Genomic DNA, 20,646 nt, shown 5'->3' on the forward strand with positions numbered 1-20,646 from the left:
GGTAAAGCATTTATATCATCCTTTAGAGTTGTTTAAGTCCCAAACAGACCTACAAGGTCAGTGAATATTACAAAGAAGCTACATATAATGTTAATTCTGCTGTGTAAACTGTCAGCTTGTTCCCTCAAACGGCTCCAAACAAAGAGCACTAAGTAAGCAGCATGCCATGGTGGCTTTAGCCGTTGTGGGGAACCTGCACCCACTGACTCACTTCCATCTTTTTAACGACTAGACCACCCAGCTGCTTTTCAGCCTCATCACTGCAACGGTTAAGTGAGTTAGAATTTGAACTGCAAGAGCTGAGTTCCTGTTTGTTTGTTTAGATGCCCATTAGCTGATGTATCTGCTGCTGATTCATCACCTCCCTATAAACACGCACCGTACAGGATGGCCCATAATGCCTCGCCTGCTTGCTTTTACATCCCTCTGTCTCCACCTGTCCAATTATCTGGGACCTCATCCCCTCCACATGACTCATATGTGATTCCAGATGTTGAGTGATGTGAAGAAAATGTGCGGTTTGCTTTCGTTGTCACCTTAGTGGTGCTGTCAAGCTGCTAAATCTCCCATCACTGTTGCTTGTTGGAATACAATTTGAAAAGGGCAAACAAGTCTACAATTCACACACAAAACAAAACCTTAAAACACAGTTTGATTAGATGAAAATGTAATGACTCGGGTTTTGCTGTAATTTCCCTGGAGTCAGTTTTTTTGTTAACTGAGTGACTGACGAGCATTCTCAGAGAAGCTTGGGTTATTTTTCACAGCTCATGCCGAAGGCGCAGGGCTGTCACGTTTGGCTTTTTTTCACAACTTGCGGGGGAAAGGAAAATACTTGTTCAAGTTTGATTTTGAGAAGAAGTGACAGCCCTACAAGGAGAAATCTGGATAACTGACTCTGGCCACCTACAGCTCTTAGAACCCCAAAGACATCGGTTTATGTTGGTTTCCATCCATAACCTGAAGGGTGTATATTTTTGAGATAACCGCATTCCTTCCTTTCTCTAAGTGACTCTCTCGCTCCCGGCCTCTTGCTCTTATCGCCCGGCTCTTCTTCTCTCTCTGGCCCACGCCCAGTAAAGCTTCCTCTTCCTCTGTGCATTAGGTAGAGCACATCATCCTCATGACCATCGACCAGTGTAACATTAGCCTGTTCGGGAAAATTAATGACACTAATGCTCTACTAGAAGAGGAAGCTGACCTCTTCTCTACAACCCTGTTTTCGGTCCTTCGTTTAGATAAGGATCGGCTCCTCCAGATACAGATAATGGACACCAGATACAGATAATGGACACGATGGGAATCCTCATGAAAGCTTCTGGCCATCGTTTTCTAATTCCAGAAACATCACGGTAATGGAGAGCTACTTTGAAGTCCTCGAAGAATTTAGAGTAGCTTGTGAGATTCCCTCGATCCAAAACTACTCGCACTGGGACACATCATTGAAGTAACTTATGCTGCACACTTACAAGCATATATATAAGAGATATAGATAATCTTCCTTTAATTCTGTCAACTCTAAGCCATTTCAAAGTCATTTTATTGTTCTACATACCTTTGTCAAGTGATATAATCCTCAGACAGAGCTTGATTAAAACACTAAAGCCCTGCATGTGTTGAATTTCTAAGATTTGCAGAAAGCCTACTTCAAGTTTAAATTGTGCTTTTATATTTGTTCTGTACTTGCTCCAAGACTATTTAACATTGCCAAGGTTGCAGCTGAAAGAATAAGTCTAAAATTGACTTACGCACCATGAGAATACATCTGCAACACATTAATTTAATTACAAAAGCAATTACACTCACATCTACTCGTGTCTTAATTAAGGGGCAGTGATATTAATAAGCCCATTAACGCACACATTCACTCAGTTGGAAGTTTTTTTTCTTGCCAGCTTTGCTTTGTGGTTTTGGCTGCAGCAGCAGTTTTGCTTATAGTTTGTATAATTACACTAAAAATTAAATTATAGTTGTTTTTTTTTTTTTGCAAAACATGCCTCTCTACTGCCTGTTTTATGTAAAAGCATTCATAACTAAGTTAAGAAAAAGTGGACTGACTAACCAAGTTCGTAACCAGTTGTTAGGTTTAGCGAAGACAGATAATGAAAACAAATCCTGGTTATGTTGAACCTGCTTCGTTTTACAGGCTCCAGAACTCAGGTACAAAACAAATTACCTACTTTTATTGGATCATTTTCAGGTTTATTATACGTTAAAACATATTTTTGTATGTGGTCATTAATTTTATTGGCTAGCACTGTAGCTTTTAGCTTCATTATATTGCTAAACATAAATTTGCCTTTAATACCAAATATAAGCCACTTGTTGCTCTCCAGTTGTAGTGTTTTATGCCAATACTCCAGGTGCTTTTTTGTCTGCTGTGTATCTCTTTGTGTTTGTGTATGTCGTGGGTGTGACACCACCTCAGCCTCCTGAGCTGTTGGCAGCTGCTTATCACCACCTAATGAATCCCAGCAGCGTCCAGTAACCGATGTGCGCTCACTGGCTGACTGACTAATGTGCTATTTGGCTGCTGACGAACTGTGATCTCCTTCTCTGGCCGGCCTACCAGCTCAGCTTCCCTCTCTGCCAGCCACTCCACTTTCTGTCAGCATCCACCGTCGCCTGCTCCACCCCTCTCAGCTAGTCCATCCATCATCATCCATCTCCTCCTAAACTAACAAAAAGCTCCCGAGCTTCGTGTGCTGCTTCTGGGTTCCAAACTGCTGATTAGATAAACCAGTAATATCCTAGCAATGTTAGAAATTCGCTCTTCATTCACCAGATAACTGTTTATGTGACAGACATTTCTGCTTTGCATCCATGCATCAAATCATTATGGAGACGAAGCACCGCCGCTATCAGTCTGACACAAACTTCACAAAGTGTACATAAACATGAAGGAAGCGTTGATGAATGTCTGTCTGTGGAATTTCCCCTCTGACATCCACATTTCGCTTCCAGAGCGACTCTGACGGCTCGCTGTACGTCCTCGTCTGTCAGCCTGTCTGCTCGAACCGCAATGATGAATAGTTCATTGATGTAGTTTGAGGCCGTGACAAATAGAACATTGATCATCTGGTCTGAAACACGAGTCCTCAACAAACCAGCGGCTGTGTGACCTAATTGCCTTCCAGTCGCTTCTGTAAAAGCCATGCGGTCATGGGGACAATTAAAACAGACTGACACTTGAAAAGGACGAGAGGACGACGGGGAAAGAACCGGCCTGTTATCCGCATGTCATCTTAGAGGAGGAAGAACAAAAAGAGAGAATAAAGGGAGAGCTAGAACAAGAAATTATTCAGTGAAGGTTGAATAATGGGATGATTCATATTTGATGGCTCATTAGGTATGTTTCTGCTTTTTGGGGTTCTTCTTTTTCTGTACATGTGCAAAGTGCAAGGAGCTATAACGCGAAAAAATGGTTCAACACTAATGGTGCTCATATATATTTTTTTATATTTCAATTTGGGCCCTGAAAAAGTCTTCCTGGCTTCTACTGATTCTGGGCAGGAGAGATGAGGTTTGCCCTCAGCACATCCCTCATCAAATCTCTTTATGTTAAGTTTTCATCAGGCACAAATAAATTCTTAACCACATCTCTTTAGATTTCTAAACACATGTTGGGTGAGATGCCAGAAATACTACAGTTTTCTCTTTTCTTTTCTTTTTTTAAAAAAAAAAAGGTAGCTACGAAATAAATAGACAGTACTGTTAATTAACCTTTTAAGACCTGGCACCCACATGTGTGGACATGACATTTTTGGTTATATTACCACAGTAATTATTTTTTAAATTGTTTTTTATTTTTTAGATTTTATTATTATTATTTTATTATTTTTAATTAATTTATTTATAATTTATTTTTTATTAAAATATTTTAATGTTTTTTTTAAATATATATATATATTTTTTAAAAATTCTTTATTTCTATTTTTATTTTTTAGAAATAAAAAATGCATATTAAACAAGAGCTCAGGTCTTAAGAGGTTAAGTTAGACTACTTTTTTCACAACCTGTGGCTACAACCTGAAAATGACATGAGCAGTACAAGATATTTAGCTACTGATGATTATGTGATATTGATTAATTAACCCCTTAACATCCTTTCTTTTTTTTTTTAAAATGGAAAAAGGCTAATAGCTTGAAAACATTTCATTTGCTGGCGTCTTATTGTTCAAACATTGTGCAGCACATAGTGATCCAACAAGTATGTGTCCTTGTGGAAGACACAGAATGTGAGAATCCATCGTTAGTACAAAGAAAGAAAGCATTGCTGCTGTTGTTGCTGCATTGTTATCTTAAAATTGTTCATTATAGTTTACACTTTGAGGCTTTCAAGCAACGCTTGAACATAGTTGTGACTTGCATTTGGATTGTTTAGTGTTCAAGCAAATAAAGTTTGACTGAGAGAATCTCCTGTATTCAATGCGCCACAGTCAGCTGATCATCCCTCGAGAAAACAGTCAGCACTCTGGTAAACTAAAGAAAAAACCTCACTTGTGGTTGTAGAGTCATGTTACACAGTGATGTATCTTTTCACTAACAACATTTGGCAGAATAGAGTCAGCAGCTTGGAGGGAGCACACGAACCAACAGACAAAGGTTTCAGAGTTGCTGGGGAGGAATTAACATGAACCCCAAACTCTGCTGGCGGGTTTGAAAGTTAGTTTTTAAAAATTATCGAAATACATACTTTATCAAGGCCAGAAACTGTAAACAGAAAGAATCTTTGGGGTTTGAATTGTTGGGCAATCCTTGAACTAATCCTGAGTTGTGTGTGGTTCAGTCAGAAAGGTAACTCAATCAAAGCTTAAAGTCAGGATTATTTTAACTCTCAATTAAAAAACTTGCCAAACATGAACCATTTGCACCAACAAAATTCTGTAAAAGAAAAACAATTCCAAGCTCCTCGGCCCAAGTGCAAAGCCACTAGCTGCAACCAACCAACAGACAAAAATTCAGGCACTTTTCAAATGAACTGGTTGAACTGTGGGCTGTGTTTACGCAGCGCAGACTGGTGACAAATACGGAATTAAATAAAAAATACAAGTAGCAATACATGTTACGACGGAGTATTCGGGCCACATTAAGAAAATGTTTTTCCACAGACTTCAAGAATAAAGTCGTAATAATACAAGAATAAAGTCGTAACATTTAAACCAGTTGTTTTATGAGAGGAAAGTTGTTAAAATGAGGGCCGTGGAGCATTTTGTGACGCTGTACTTCGGTTTCACAAACCAGGAAATACTTCATCTTTTGGGGCATCAGCACCACATTATCATTAATATCAGGACTTTGAAAATGAAGAGAGAACCTTGGAAACAGATTCATTTTCTTGCAGATTCTTTAATGGTATGACTTTATTCTCATAAAAGTATGACTTTATTCTTGTAAAATTACAACTTTATTCTTGTAAAATTAAAATTTTCTTGTGTTGTTTTTTCTCGTAATACTACGACTTTATTCTTGAAATCTGTGGAAAAATGTTTTTCTTAATGTGGCCCTAATACTCCGTTGTAGTACGTAGAGTCCACATTCTTTTCTTATATTGGTAATACCTGTGGGCACAAATTCTATGCATGTTGATTCCCGTTTTTGTTTTGTAAAGTAAATAATCAAAGAAATTCAAGGTTAGTTTTTTCTTTTCTTTTCTTTCTTTCTTTCTTTCTTTTTTTTAAATCTATGGCATTCCTACTTTGTCATATTCCACAAACAGCATTTTTGAGTTCTCTGCTGTTTCCACAGAGGAGCAGGACTTTATGTTGTGGTGAAAAATGAGTCCACAGTGAGGAAAAAAAGTGGCAGGTGTAAAAAATGCCCAAAAGCTGCTTGGAGTTTACAAGTGTTGGGCATTTTAACCAACAAATGCAACAGCTAGTGCCGGCTTTAAATGAGAATCATTATTATTTGCATGTCTTCGTCATTTGTAGTAGAAGAACCACAAGGCTTGATAAGAGCTTTGAGTTGAACATATCTTGGAGTAAGATACAAAATGAAACCCAACCCTATTGGACACTATTTGAATATCAAACAGGCTAAATACCCCTGAGAATATGAGATATTATAGGATTCATATAGAAAACTCTACCATGTCTTTCAAAGCAGATATGCTACCGGGAGCATGGCCAACAGATGGAAAGAAGCAAAGCAATGGCAAAAGATCAACTCCCCGGTTTCAAGCAGAATCCGAAAACAGACGATTTTTAGATGGAAGAGAAGGACACAGAGACCCAGAGAGGATGACTTCTTTGAAGCACTTGAAAAAGACAAGAGGACAGAGCATGAGAAGTGCTCTGCAGATTCATAGAGGCACATAAGAGGGAAGAGGGTTCCCGAGAAGGGAAGGGAACTAGAAAAGATGATGAAATGTAGCAGCCACCTGATTTTCTTGGAAGAACAGTGTTTTTAGGAGAAAACTATGACAGCAGCTCATCAAAAGTGTGTTGAACAAAACAATTACAGCACCTAAATGTTACAGGAAATGAACAAATAAATCGCTCTCATTGTGACTCCCACACACTCCAACCCTCAAACCGAAAAAGGACAATTTATATGGAAGGAGGCAGGGAGGGGAGATGATGGGTGGCAGATCTGTAATAGAGGGAGTGGAGAGGAGATGAGAGATCGCAGAGCAAATAACAAACCTCTCAAAAGAGAAGTGAAGAGGTAGGAAGTGGCTTGGAAGCCAAAATGAGAGCGATAGAATCTATATGTTTATGCTCAGACATGAGAGAAACAGCAATTTTGTCCTCTTAGCAACAGGTGGTCGAGAAACAGATTGAAATGAGCTAAAATAGGTGGTATAGGAAGTAAGAGACGGTAAATTGGTGAGAAATGGGAGCAGGAAGAAGGAGTGTGTCATTACAGAAGTGATGAAATGGAAAAAGGAAACGTACAAAGTGATACCTGGAAGGCAGATTAACTGATGTTTTTACGATACCATTCACAAGCTCGGGCTCACGTTGAAGACAAACCGGAGGCAAGTAAAACATAAATTAGAAAGTTTAATTACTGTGTTGCGGAGATAAAACAATCCTGGCGGGTTGTGTCTTTTTGCAGTAAAAGCGCTCGGGTAACTGTCGCAGCTGAGTGTTTACATGGACGGGGAAGTTCTTCATTCTGCCAACCCCAGAGCACTTCAACACGGTGGATGAAAGAAAAAAAAAAAAGTCTTGACTTTACCTTCAATTTTCCACCACAACACTCTCAACAATACTTTCTAATATAGTGATTCCAACCCTCATTGTGCTGAAGGCAGTGGAGGGATGTAATTGACGGAGGCAGACGGAGGTAGGCAGGCGGAGGAGAGGGTGTAACAACACTCTCTGGGTGTTTAATAGCTGTGAATCATTCCTAGTTTTACTCCTATCTCTGCTTACTCTCTTGGCATTCCCTCGATCAGCCATGTATTGTTCACAGTAATAAGAGAGCCAGAGCCAGAGAAGAGGTAAGTAAAACTGCTTTTTTGGCTGCCAAAATATGTATCTGCACACTGCAACTGCGGGGAATACGTCTGACACTGCACCCTTAGTTGTTTTTATCATGTCTGTCTGGCAGCGCTGGAAGTTTTCTTTTGATGAACGAGGATGAAGAGAAATTTACACGGATTTCGCCTGACGAACACACAAACAGGTGCTGGGAGGGGTTAGGTGAAGAAAACTGTTTTAGAGTGTAGAGTCACCAGCCAGCCCCAGTGTGGGACTAATAGGCTCCATATCCTGGTGTGAGCAGTGATGGCAGCCTGGAGGACCACCTGCTGCTCCGCTAATGCAGAGGTGTGAACAGCCTGACCTTGGTGCCGTGTGTGGCAAAGTGAAAAACATGCATCCTGATTTTCACGCAGCAAATAATTCCAACAATGAGGATTTAAAATTAAACTTTTCTTTCTGTCGTCACATCCATTTGATCTAAGCGTGTGTTTGGCAGCAGCTGCGTTCAGTGTGTATATCAGGAGGTCTGGGTGGGGTTTCCTTCTGAGCACCACACACTAAAGCGAACTAGCTGACTGGGATGGAAAGTTAACTGAACGGGAGAGACAGAGAGAAAACGAGGCAGAAAACAACCCTGAGTTGAATGAGTGCAGGTGTGCAGTTGTAATGGTAGCTGAGGAGGAAAAGTCTGGTGGAAAGTTGTTTTTACACAGAACCAATTAGAGAAAAATGTAGGAATGGTGTTTATAACAACCCACAGGAGTTGAGTTCACACTGAAGTTCGCCTGCACTCAACATATCAGAAATACCATTCATTTTTCCATTTTTTAAGGAATTTTCAACACTGGGATTGATGAAATCCAGACAGTGTTTCCTTGCTGAGATGTGGTGGGATAGTAAAGGTGCAACAAATAACTGAAGTCAACTAAAAGTGATGGCTGCACTGGTTGCAAACACAACTTATTGCTGATTAATTGGTGATTTAATTGCATGTGTAACTTGTAATGCTGCCTCAGACATGCAGCATTAGGGGTCGAGTGCATTACTCAGGTGAAGGGTGCCACTATTTGATATGAGATGCTGCCCAGTGTGATTATGTGAAATCATGAACCACCTTCTTACAGTCTGGGGATGTATGCTGCAACTGGACAAGGAATCCTGGATGAACGGAAAACAACAACCAGGGTTTCCACCGGTTTACTGCAAGCCTGGCAGTCCACTGGACCTTGCCAAGCCTCGGCATAGTGGAAGAAGGTTTTCAAACTACAGCTACACTGGGGCGGTTTGGTTGGACGACAGTGAAGAGCAGCACCTGAGCAATCCGTCCTCTGTAAGTTATCACCGGCTTCTCTCAAAAAAGCCTTGGTCATAGCGGTGTACTGGTTAAACAGACAGTCGAAACATCCGTAAAGCATCAGGCCCTGTGGAAATGCCAAACTCTGACATCTGACTAACAGCATTCTGTAGCTCAATTTAAAGCAACATTGCAAATAGCTTAGTAAAACATGCAATAAAATAAAGACTCACATCTAGACCAATCAAGTGGGTGTCATATTTTGCATTCAAAACAGCCACAAAGTCGTGAGTTTGTAGCTATGACACTAACCTTGGGCTATACTTGTGGACAGTAGTAGGACTGTGGAAGCTTTAAACTATGAATAAAAAAAGGAATGGCTACATTTAACATTTATTTGGACACCTGATTTTTATTTTAAGACAGATTTAAAGAATTGTGAACTCAACCTTAAAATTAACAGCTCGACATTTTTAAGGAATATGCTTACTTGCTTTCCAGCGAAGATGCATTCACTACAGAAAGTATTCAGATCCCTTTGTGCACGCAATTTCATTTTAAATGGATAAAATAGATACTTCTGCCTATTAATCTAGCCTCAATTACCCTTAATGACAAAGTAAAAGTTCTTAGACATTTTTGCAAATGTATTCAAAGTCTGAAAGTGAAAGCTCGCATTTACAGAAGCATTCAAACCCCTCGGAGAGAAGTGATTTTGGCAGCAGTTAAAGCTTTGAGTCTTGTTCGTTTCTTTTTAAATGAATTTTATTTGACATTGAGGGACCATGTACAATATTAAACTAAAATATTACTTTCTAATGCATTGTACCAGAGTTGCCCTCGAGCTGATTTTAATCTGCAGTTCTCTGGCAAAACTTCAACAATGAAAACTCAAAGGACTAAAATTTGACTAAACTAGCACGACTTTTCATCAAACAGTAAAGTAATACCAATTGCTAAAATAAGCAGAGTTCTTTAAATGCTGTTTGGCTCAAAGTCTAAGCAGGCTGTCAGGAGTCTCTTTCTTAGAGTGGCTGCAATTAGCTGCTATATTGATGAGGGTCTTGCGGCCTTTCTGTGGAGTACTCCCACCAATCTTACGGATTATTAAAGTAAAGAAGATGTGCATGACTGCAATTTGGGGTCACAGCAAGTCAAAGGGTGTCAGTGCTTTTGTGAATGAGATATTTCAGTTTTTGATCTTGAATAAACTTGCAAAAAACTACAAAAAATGCAACTTCTGTCCTTTTAAAATGAGCGTAAGTGTGCAAAAAAGTAGAAAACTTTCTGAAGCAACTGCAGATGAGAAAACTAGATGAAAAACTTCCTGTTTTTTGGTGGCCACATGGCTGGTATCAATAAATAGCACCTTAGCTTAGCATAAAGATGGAGGGAAACAGCTAGCTTGGCTCTGCCTGAAGGTAAAATCTACTCATACCTACATGATATTTTAGTTGATAATTAATTGCCATACAAACATTTGTGATTAATAATTGTATTTATCTTTTCCTGTTTATTTCATGTCTTTACTACACTTCGATTACTGGTATTATTATATCTGACCGTCTCTGTTTTGCAGCAAATCCGACCGACAGCATCCTTTACGTTATTGGGCTCACCTTTTTCATTCAAAATAAAACGTCCCAAAGTGATGCTATACTGTTTGGCTTTGCAACTAAACACATGTCGACAGACGCTCAACAAAATGCAGTTAAATATTGCAAGTTAATCACCACGAGATAGACAGTTGGTGCCATTAAACCATCGCAGAGGGAGAGGGAAAATGACATGGAAATAGTGATTGAAACATGACATTTCTGTTCATTCTATCCAGCTGCTTTACACAGATGAATGGAAATGATTCCAATAATTATGCAAAATGAGCACAGTCAGCTCACATAATTGCCATCAGGTGATTATGTAATAAATGTGACAGGTCTACTCGTAGCTCCCTGAAATTGGCTCGCGATGGAGGGACGTTATCGCTCGCTGTCCAGATGACCGCAGTTAATACAGCCGCATTCAGAGTGCCAAGGCATTGTTAAAGAAAGCTCAAGGGTTTCTGCTCTGTTCGTCTTAACTCCTTGTGGAGAGGACTGAGAAGAGCAGTTGCCTCCGGAGGGTCGATGAAGTTTCACATTATTATTGTAATGTAATACAAGAAATGTAACTCATTGTGAGCCCTCGGGATGCAGACTTGGCTTACCCTTTTATAATTCTTGGCTTGGGGCCAGCGGATTATAATCCTCCTCTGAGGGACCGAAATTTTCACAGTCATTATTGTTGCGACTCAAAGTGGATTTGTGGGCTGTGTGCTGATCCAAGTGCAACTGTGTGGGGTGCGGAAATGGCTTAAGTGTTCTGAGGGAGGCAAATAAGGAGAAGGAAAACACTGCTAAACAAAAAGAGCATTGCTTATTCAAGGTGGCCGTCACAAAGATAAAAAAAAGAGACATACAGTGCATACTCCAGGCAACGTAACAGTTAATATGATTACACAATACAGGACACCCACAATCTTGGCAACATGTGTGTAGTTGTGACCTGATGTAGAATGTATAGACTGAGAACAGGCATACATGTTGTGTTTACTGAATGATAGTTTCAGGCTGCTGAACATACCACAAAGATGTTTTAAAGATTTTTTAAACTGATAAAAACTCCCTTGCAGCCTACCTTTCACAGTCGCTACATGAAGTTTAGTTTTCATCTAATCAAACCAACTTTTCGAAAATCACAACCGGTCAGGGCAGACGAGTACAATTAATCTAGGTTAATACATCATAAATCTATGGTAAGACAAGAGAGATAAAGCGAGAAGGAGATGAAAGCAAAGAGGAAATGGGATACTTCACAGAGGGTCCGCAAAGTATGAAGGAGGAGAGAGAGACAAAACGTAGCAGGGATTCTTTTTCTTTTTTTTGTTTCTTTCTCCTCCTAAAAAGAGATATATTGCAGAGAAAGAGGAAAAGGGAGGCGGCGGAGGAGGAGAAAGTAATTAGGTAGCTGGAGAGAGAAGAGAAGGAAAGAGGAAAAAAGTCCTGTCATCTTTCTGTTACGCTTTGATGGAGCAAGGCAGATCCTGTGAAGCGGGGTATGATTAAAAGAAAAGTGAAAATTATAAGGGAAAATTACGTTTTGAAGGACCACACACACACACACAGACACACACACATATATATATAATATATAAAGACACATTTGTACTCAGGCACCGAGGACACATACAAGACCACAATGATTCACGACCAAACACAAAAATAAAACGGCAAGAACACAACTTGCAAAAACTGCGTCGACAGCCCACAACAACTGTCATCTGTCCCTCGTAAAAGCTGCTTATCTCTTCCACAAACTGGACGGACAGACAGCGAAAGAAAACAGAAATCTGGAGGGCAAAACACTGAGCGAGCGCCGCGGTTTGAAAAGAGCGAGAAAGAGAAGAAAAGGAAGAGAGTGAGAGACGGAAAGGAAAGAGAGAGGATTAAGGGAGATATAATGGGCTGTAATCCTTTTCTATTGAGAGACGAATCCCAGAATCGCTGATGGGGTGTCAGTTTGAAAGCGCTGTTTGTTCAAGCTATGAGCCTGCTTCTACCTTTAGCTCTGAGGACTTAGGTAAAGCACACAAATGGACTATTTTTTACCTGATATCTTTGTATAACTTGCAGGAATTTAACATGCACACACAAAACATGCACGCATTGCAAGTCACATTAATATAGCAATAATACACTAGCAAACAACTATGTGCATGTGAGCCACTCCTGTTGAAACTGCTGGTCCTCCCTGCAGAATTAACCTCCCAAAGTTTATTTATCTTCTGCATGTATACGTATGTAGCCCTGTGATAGACTGGTGACCTGTCCAGGGTGTCCCCTGCCTTCACCCTGAGTCAGCTGGGATAGACTCCAGCCCCCCATGACCCTAGTGAGGATTAAGCGGTGTATAGATGATGGATGGATGGATGTCATTTCATTTCAGCTCAATGCTTCACTCCGTTTCTTGTTTCTGTTTGTACACACAAGTCCGCTCCTGTCCAACAGACCATGGAAACAGACATTTTACACTATACTGTACAGTGTAAGTGTAAATAAACGTAAAGGCAGGTGGGAGGTGTGGATGATGAGCCCAAGAGGCTGGTGTGAATGTTGCAAAGGGAACCTTTAATCATGGAATTACAGTCATTTCCAACATCTCGAACATACGTTTATTATTTTCCTCATGATCAGTCACACTCCCACACGTAAAATTACTGATAATTCTGTGGCAAATTGTCAAGGTGAAACAATTCCCAGCCATGTAATACCTTAATTAAATCTTTTGTATCATTGTACCTGCAGACATAGAGTGCAGACGAGGAAAAAATAATCAGAATTTGTTCACTAAGCAAAAGTGCACAGCAGATTTTTCTGTCTTTGAAGTGAAACAATTCCCGCCTGTGTGATCTTATAAAACTGTAATAATTAGGGTTATTCTGGCAAGTTTGCTAGAACTGAAACACTAATTTATATCGTGGACAGCAATTATGCAGCAATTGCTTTTAGATGACCTGAGAATAAACTTAATGAATAAGACCCCTTTATTAATTTCTAATCAATATGTGATGAATAGAACAGTTTCTTTTGTCCAAAATGTCTCTTTCAGAAGTAGATGTAGCTGTTTGATTTGTTCAAACATTAATAACAAACTCCTAACACTCTCTAATGTTCTGTGTCTGTCAGTAATGTCATCTGACATGACCGATTCTTGAAAGAAAAGGATTGATGAACTAAAGTCATCTACAAATTGCAATGACATTTAGACAAGAAACAGTAACAAATCATCAAAGACAAAACACATACATGGAAGTTCCCCAACATTTAAAAAAAGGTAACACAGGAGATGCTGATGTGACGTGGACGTTACTTTCAGAGCAATATATCTTACATGTTTCAATCAGATTAAATGATTGACACTCCATCTAAATCCATCCATCCATCCATTATCTATACACCCCTAATCCTCACTAGGGTTGCGGAGGGGCTGGAGTCTATCCCAGCTGACTCAGGGTGAAGGCAGGGGAGGTAGGTCGCCAGTCTATCGCAGGGCTACACTTACAAACAGACAATCAATCACACTCACATCCACACCTACGGACAATTTAGAATCACCAATTAACCTCAGCATGTTTTTGGACTGTGTGGGAGGAAGTTGGAGAACCCAGAGAGAACCCACACTGCACGGGGAGAACAAGCAAACTCCACACAGAAAGATCCCGGGACGTGAAGCTCCTACCTTGCAGCCCTCCATCTAAATCCCCCTCTGAATATTTGGTAAACAAATATGACTGTTATCTACATTGGCCCAGACAGTAAACAGTATCAGTGAGCTAATGACAGAATCATACTCTGAATGAGTTGCTGCTTTTCGGTGGCTAATGCTAACGCTAGACGGAGAGGACAGACAGAGAGCGTTCTGTTCAAACAGTCTGGAAATGATAACATTAGCTGGATTTACTGAGGAGAGTCCGTCTGTTGCATCACTGCCGAGCACAGAGACACTGTGTGGGCAGTAAACATTGCTTTTTCTGTTGCAGTATGTTTGCATGTCGAAAATGACATTAGAGTCCGCCTGTCAACGACAAATCCGAGAAATGAGAAATAACTGTTTGTCGTTGCGAGGAGGAAAAGATAAAATTGTGCAATACAAATGTTACTAAATGTTATACTTATCGTGTGTGGTATGACAGTTAAGAAGAGGTTCCTCTGGTAAAATTCTAGCCTCAAACGAGTCTCGAAAAACTTTGAGAACGCGTGATGCATGCTGACATTATGACGACACTACACTTTGAAAAAAATATTAATTTGAGTTGAATGTTGCTTTAAAACTGTTCTCAAAAGTAAAGTACAAACAAGGTTGGGCATGTGTACAGCTACAAGTCGAACATTTATTTATTAATTTTACATTTTCAGCCCTGCTAACATTTAAAAACAGAGTAGAAGTCAAACAACATAAATATCACACGTAATGTGCAATTATTGGAAACCAGGGCATGTTATCAAAAGTTCTGGGAACAACACTTCATTCACTCCTCTTTAGTTTGCAAAGTGTAAAAGCAGATTTATTCCAGACAATTTGAAGCTATAATATCTTGACACCTCAGGGGGATGTAGCTCAGTGGTAGAGCGCGTGCTTCGCATGTATGAGGTCCTGGGTTCAATCCCCAGCATCTCCAGCTTTAACTATAATTTCAAGCATGTTTAAGCATTTGTTGCCAGAGAAAAACAATAGTTTGTATTAAAGTGTGGTTCAAATGTAGCCTGTTAGCGGTCCTGTGTCGAACAGAGTCCCATGCTGACTGCAGCGTATTTATGAACCTCTTGGAAGCGACAACTCTCCAAGGAGCCCGGCTGTGTTTATATGTATGAAGAAGTAACGCGCTCACCTCTAAGCTGAACTAGAGAAGCGATACAGAAGGTTATTGATGTGAGACTGATGGGTGGATGAATGGCGGAGACATCAATGACGGGATAATACACAACCTCCACAATCTATAAAAAAACACTCTGTGCATGGTGTTTCAATAGAATAAAGGCTGTCACTGGAAACCTGGATTTAGGGGTGAATATATGTGGATGAAATGGCTGTTTTGTCCCTTTGAGACGCGTTTGCGAACTTAAATGAAATAAATGCCTTCACAAAGCTGAGAAGAGACGTGGAGGAAAAAAAAAACTGTTTGAATGAGTATTTGTCAAAAATGTGATGACAGGCAAACAGATTTTGTCAGTCATTTGAAAAGGAATTACAGGCAGGCTTGAGAAGTGAACATCGCATGGATTTTCATAATACTGCAAGTTATTACGAGGCAAATTCTGACTCAGAGGGAAAAAAAACACACAAATACACAAACACAGTCATTTGCATACCAATTTAAATAATACAGAGAAAACCAACACACGTGCACATAAAACGTGTGCACAGTCACATTCACTAAACAGATACAGAACTTGTTGTTGGTGTGTGGGGGGGGAAACTTGCCAAGTTGTACATTAACTGTTGTTAGAGTTAGTGGGGCATCAGAGGTGGAAGTTATTGCTGCAAGACAATAAAATATTGCAATTACAGGTAACAGACAGCTAGCAGCATCCCCTGGTGTGTGGTGTTTTCCAGCTGTGGGATCCAATTCTACAATAGTGGAGGAGGAGGTGGAATGTTTCTATCAGTGCTGCTATCTGTTACTAGTCAGTACTTCTCCACACTTGTCTCTGTTCTCGGAAAGCACACTGTCTATCATTGCTGCCAACTTGGAGGTCCACTAGTGAACACAGACGAGTGTGCAGGAAAAGCTGAAGAACTTCACAGTGGGTATTGCTGTTGGAGTGTCCGCCGAAAACTGAAAAAACAGCTCATGAAATGGTTTTGTCAGTTGGAGGTCGTTGGAGGAACAGCCGTCTTCAGTGATAAACTTTAAGTAGGAGGGGGATGTAGCTCAGTGGTAGAGCGCTTGCTTCGCATGTAAGAGGTCCTGGGATCAATCCCCAGCATCTCCAAGTTTAATTAATTATACTAGCTCTTTAATATGTCAAAGAAATAAAAGGTTATGTGAACTGAACATGGCAGGAAGGGATGTAGCAGTGGCAGAGTGCCTGTATGACGGCCTGGGTTCAATCCCCAATGTCAAAAACCGGTTCTAATCACCACAATGGTGAGCGTGTTCTGAACCAAGACACTTGCAAATCAAGCGAAAACAGTGACTGGGCATGCATGATGGCAGCCATTCATCAGAGGGATGAACTGCACACAGACCGGAGCAGACACCATCTTATTATCAGCATATGCTGAGGCTGACCCCAATTCAGAATTTACTTAGCTGAATCGTGTTCGGCCATTCGCTATGATAATTGTAATATTGATTCCAACCAGGCCTTTGATTCTTTTAATTTTAGGGCAGGGAACACGGTGAACAACGTCTGAAGAGCTCTTACATATCCTCTCTAAACACTTTATGGTTCATAACAGCAACTCAGTCAGCCCTGTTGATATGCACCTCATAGGTTTTGGCTATGTGCTGCTACTTCTTTTACATGATCACCTCCCTCAACGCAGGGCCGACATCACACACCCACAATGCCCCTCTCCTTAAAGGCAACCCCTTAATCGATACTGGAGTATCACTCCATCTCAGGTTTCTCTCATCAATTAACCACAAATCTTCTACTGATACTTCAAAGCATGGACTTTCAGGGGGCAGCTCCAGTATGTGCTGCATGTTGCTTTTTAACATTAAGAGATGCAAGTCTTTTAAAGAATATTACTGCATTCTCAACAGCTGAAGATAAATGCAAACATCCATTATCTATACACCGCTTAATCCTTACTCGGGTCACAGGGGAACTGGAGTCTATCCCAGTTGACTCAGGGTGAAGGCAGGGGACACCCTGGACAGGTCACACTCATAGTCACACCTACGGACAATTTAGAATCACCAATTAACCTCAGCGTGTTTTAGGACTTGTGGGAGGAAGCCGGAGAACCTGCAGAGAATATGTAAACTCCACGCAGAAAGATCCTAGGTGTCCTTACCGTGACGTGAACCGGCAGCCTTCTAGCTGCGAGGCAACAGTGCTAACCACAGAGCCACCTTAAATGCAAACAGAGTTGGCAAAATAAACTTTCTCCACTAAGTTATTTGTGACGGTAATTTTCCCTGAGAGGCACTGAGGATCGAGAGGCTACCATCAGCAGAAAATATACTTGTCTGAATCATTGCCTGCGACAGTTACCACTATCATTAATAAAATACCAAATGGTGACATTTTCTGTGGGGGAAACGAGTCACATTGCATTACAGGAGTTATAAAACGCAAGACATAAAGTCAGTGTGGTTTATCAAGCTGCAGGTAGCCATGTTGTGATATGAAGTTAAATCAGATCTGAAAAAATGCCCTAGAAGAAAAGTACAAATCGTTTGCGAGGTACCGATATGAGTTTTTGAAAGAAAAGTGTGTCAGTGAAAATGTCTATTTCTGAGTGAAGTCATTCATATGCAAACTCCTGCTGCGATCCACTCACATTCACACCATTTATAGACTCAGATATCTGCAGTTTCCAGCAAGGCGACGTTCTTTTTAGTAACTGTGTCTTTCTGCTTCACAAGAAAGACTCTGAAATACTGTAAAGAACTCATTGTGTGTCTCATGACAAACCTACATTACATAACAGACCCAGTATAAGGCTGTTACAGTTCGGCAAAGCTGAATATCAGCAAAGGGAAGCAAACTCCTTGTCACACAGAACTCAGACTGCTACAGTCCCTCAGTGAGTTTTGTTAGGTATTGTTTTAGTTTCATCTGCACACAGACATGTAGAGGCATACGTGTAATGATGCATATGAGCTTTTTTGCATGCATAGGATAATTAGTGTTGAGAACCAGGTGCATCAGTTAACTACAAACTAAGATCTGCTATCTACAAATTACTGAGAAGAAAGAAAACATGGTGCATATTTCAGGAAGAACACAACACATGACCTACATATAGTTCATAGCACAGGTTTTCAGGCTCATCTTAAAATGGATCCAATTCATTATTGTCCAGTGAAACAAGTTTGGAACCACCAACAGTCTTCCCAGATTTGCTTCCCCAACCAAACCAAGTAATCAAGGATGACAGGTATTGGTTAGATATTTAGCCAAGAACTCAACAATTTGTAGGAATGAGATCTTGGATTCCTTGAAAGTTCTAGTGTGGCAGAGCCAGAGTCCAAACCTGAACCCAATAGATCATCTCCCACTCATGGGAGAAAGGTCCTAATATGAGGCATGGCAAGCTTGTAAGATCATTCCCAATAAGCCTTGAGACTGTCAGTGCTCCTGATGGTGCTTTATTTAAGTACTAATTAAAGGATCTGAATATCCATCCATTATCTATATACAGCTTTATCCTCACTAGGGGGCTGGAGCCTATCCCAGCTGACTTAGGGAAGGATCTGAATATTTCTGTAAAACTTTTGGAGCGTTTCTTTTAATAACTTAACAAAGCACTCCAACAACCTGTTTTTACTTTGTCATTGTGTGAAGATTGATGAGCGAATCTTTCACTTAATCCATTTTAAGTTGAATCTGAAACATAAAATCTTCAAAGTGTCTGAAAACTTCTCAAACACACTGTAAACAAACTTAGATGAATTATACAGAATAGGTCCCCACAGGTGAAGAAAAATACCAAAAGGTTAATGAGACATGAGTCATTTTGCCCCATAGTGCAGCTTATCTCAAATGGAATTGTTATCTCCTGATAGAGGAAATGATGATTTATGAAAGTGTGATAACGTCCACTCCAGCGGCCAAACTGATAAGGATTTTAGTGTTTTCAAAGATAGTGTATCAGTACATAAATCTAAAATAAGAACCCCCAAACATAATTGGTACATTTATCAGCTAATATAGCCTTTTAGCTCTCTTCCCCTTTAAAGTTACAATGAAAGGCAGTTTCGTCTTTAAAACTGTAACTCCACTGTGACACGGTCTATTGCTCTAAACAGTACAACCTGCTTCTTGGGGTTATGTGGCTCACTAAATGGCGTGCCAATCATTCTAGAAACTTTTCTCTGCATTTGCTGATCTTCCAAAAAAAGATGCAACAGTTCCTTTGCTGCATTTCTGAATACTGTGAATAACACAAAATCCTTTCATTTCATTTAGAATGGAGCCACACAATAAGGCTGGGCGATATCACCTGGAGTCAATATCAGAAGTTCTTTGTTTGTATTCTTTTGTTAGACACCAAATCTATCTTTAGAGTAGATATTTCCTAAGTAGTTGCACTGAGCTGTAATTAGAAAATCATTCCTCTGAACTCCAAGTAACATTTACTTAACATTCAATAGTTCTTTTATTGTTTGTTCTTTTCACAGCAAAATCAATAATATCGTCATCTCCTGTCTCAGATGTACCTTTTTGTTATATTCACTCATGCAGAGCCTTGCTAAACAAGGATCGCTCCATATCGCTTTATGGGTCGGCTGAGTTTGAAGAATTTGGCTTCCTGCCCAGCTCTAATACACACAAAGTATTCTCAGTTAAAAAGAATAAGTAAATAACAATCATCCACCCCTCTGTTGGGGATGTATCTCAGTGGTAAAGCGCATGAGGTATTGGGTTTGATGCCCAGCATCTCCATCATATGGATCTAGTATGTTTTCATTCTCAAGAAATGCCAACATCTTACAATTCGGTGAAATCACTCTTACAAATGTGGCTTTTGATCTTGTTATGAAGTCTGCTATCAGATTGTTACTGTGGGATAGATAGGCTTCATCTATTTCAGAAGCTTTACTCGCCTTCTACTCTGATCAGATGATGAGCTTAAATCTATCACAGGATATTTAAAAGTAAATAGATAAAAAACAAAATAGGGACATTGGCCGACATTGACATCTGTCAATATCATTATTGTTTTTTGTTTTTGCCTATAATGAAAACCGATAAATAATGCCTGGATTTTGCCGGCATTTACCAGCGCGCAAATGATGACGACATCAAACTGCACCGTGAAGCGCGTAAAACAATTGTGGCTGCAGTAACAAACATATATCGGTATCGGTTGATATTGGAAATTGAGAGTCGGACAATATTGGCGTGTCGGAGATTGGCAAAAGAGCCAACATCGGACATCCCAAAAAAAAAATGTACCCAAAACTGAGAAATAAAACAAACTAAACTGTTCCTATTACACTTTGTAGGATGAGCTTCAGAGGAAAGAAAAGAAGAAGACCAAAGGTTTCGCCACCATCCTGTCATACTGTTTGGATTTAAACAGTCTCAAAAGACAGAGAGAGATATGCAGCTCAGGTGACACCAGGCCAGATGTCCGCAGCAGACAGTCAGACAGTAGTAATTTATCACTGTAGCAGCTCCAGACGGTATTTGTGTACAC

General features: G+C 40.1%; 1 protein-coding gene and 2 non-coding genes across 3 annotated transcripts in view; 2 read left to right on the forward strand and 1 right to left on the reverse strand.

The window, feature by feature from the left end:
• m1ap (meiosis 1 associated protein) overlaps positions 1-20,646 on the reverse strand; it is a 49,012-nt gene that overhangs the window by 12,981 nt on the left and 15,385 nt on the right. The window lies entirely within an intron of this gene.
• Positions 14,873-14,944, forward strand: trnaa-cgc (transfer RNA alanine (anticodon CGC)). The gene has a single exon. It is a non-coding gene; the product is annotated as a tRNA-Ala (tRNA).
• On the forward strand, positions 16,188-16,259 carry trnaa-cgc (transfer RNA alanine (anticodon CGC)). The gene has a single exon. It is a non-coding gene; the product is annotated as a tRNA-Ala (tRNA).

Source organism: Stegastes partitus, unplaced genomic scaffold (assembly GCF_000690725.1).
Source record: "Stegastes partitus isolate 25-593 unplaced genomic scaffold, Stegastes_partitus-1.0.2 Scaffold474, whole genome shotgun sequence".
Taxonomy (NCBI): Eukaryota; Metazoa; Chordata; class Actinopteri; family Pomacentridae; genus Stegastes; species Stegastes partitus.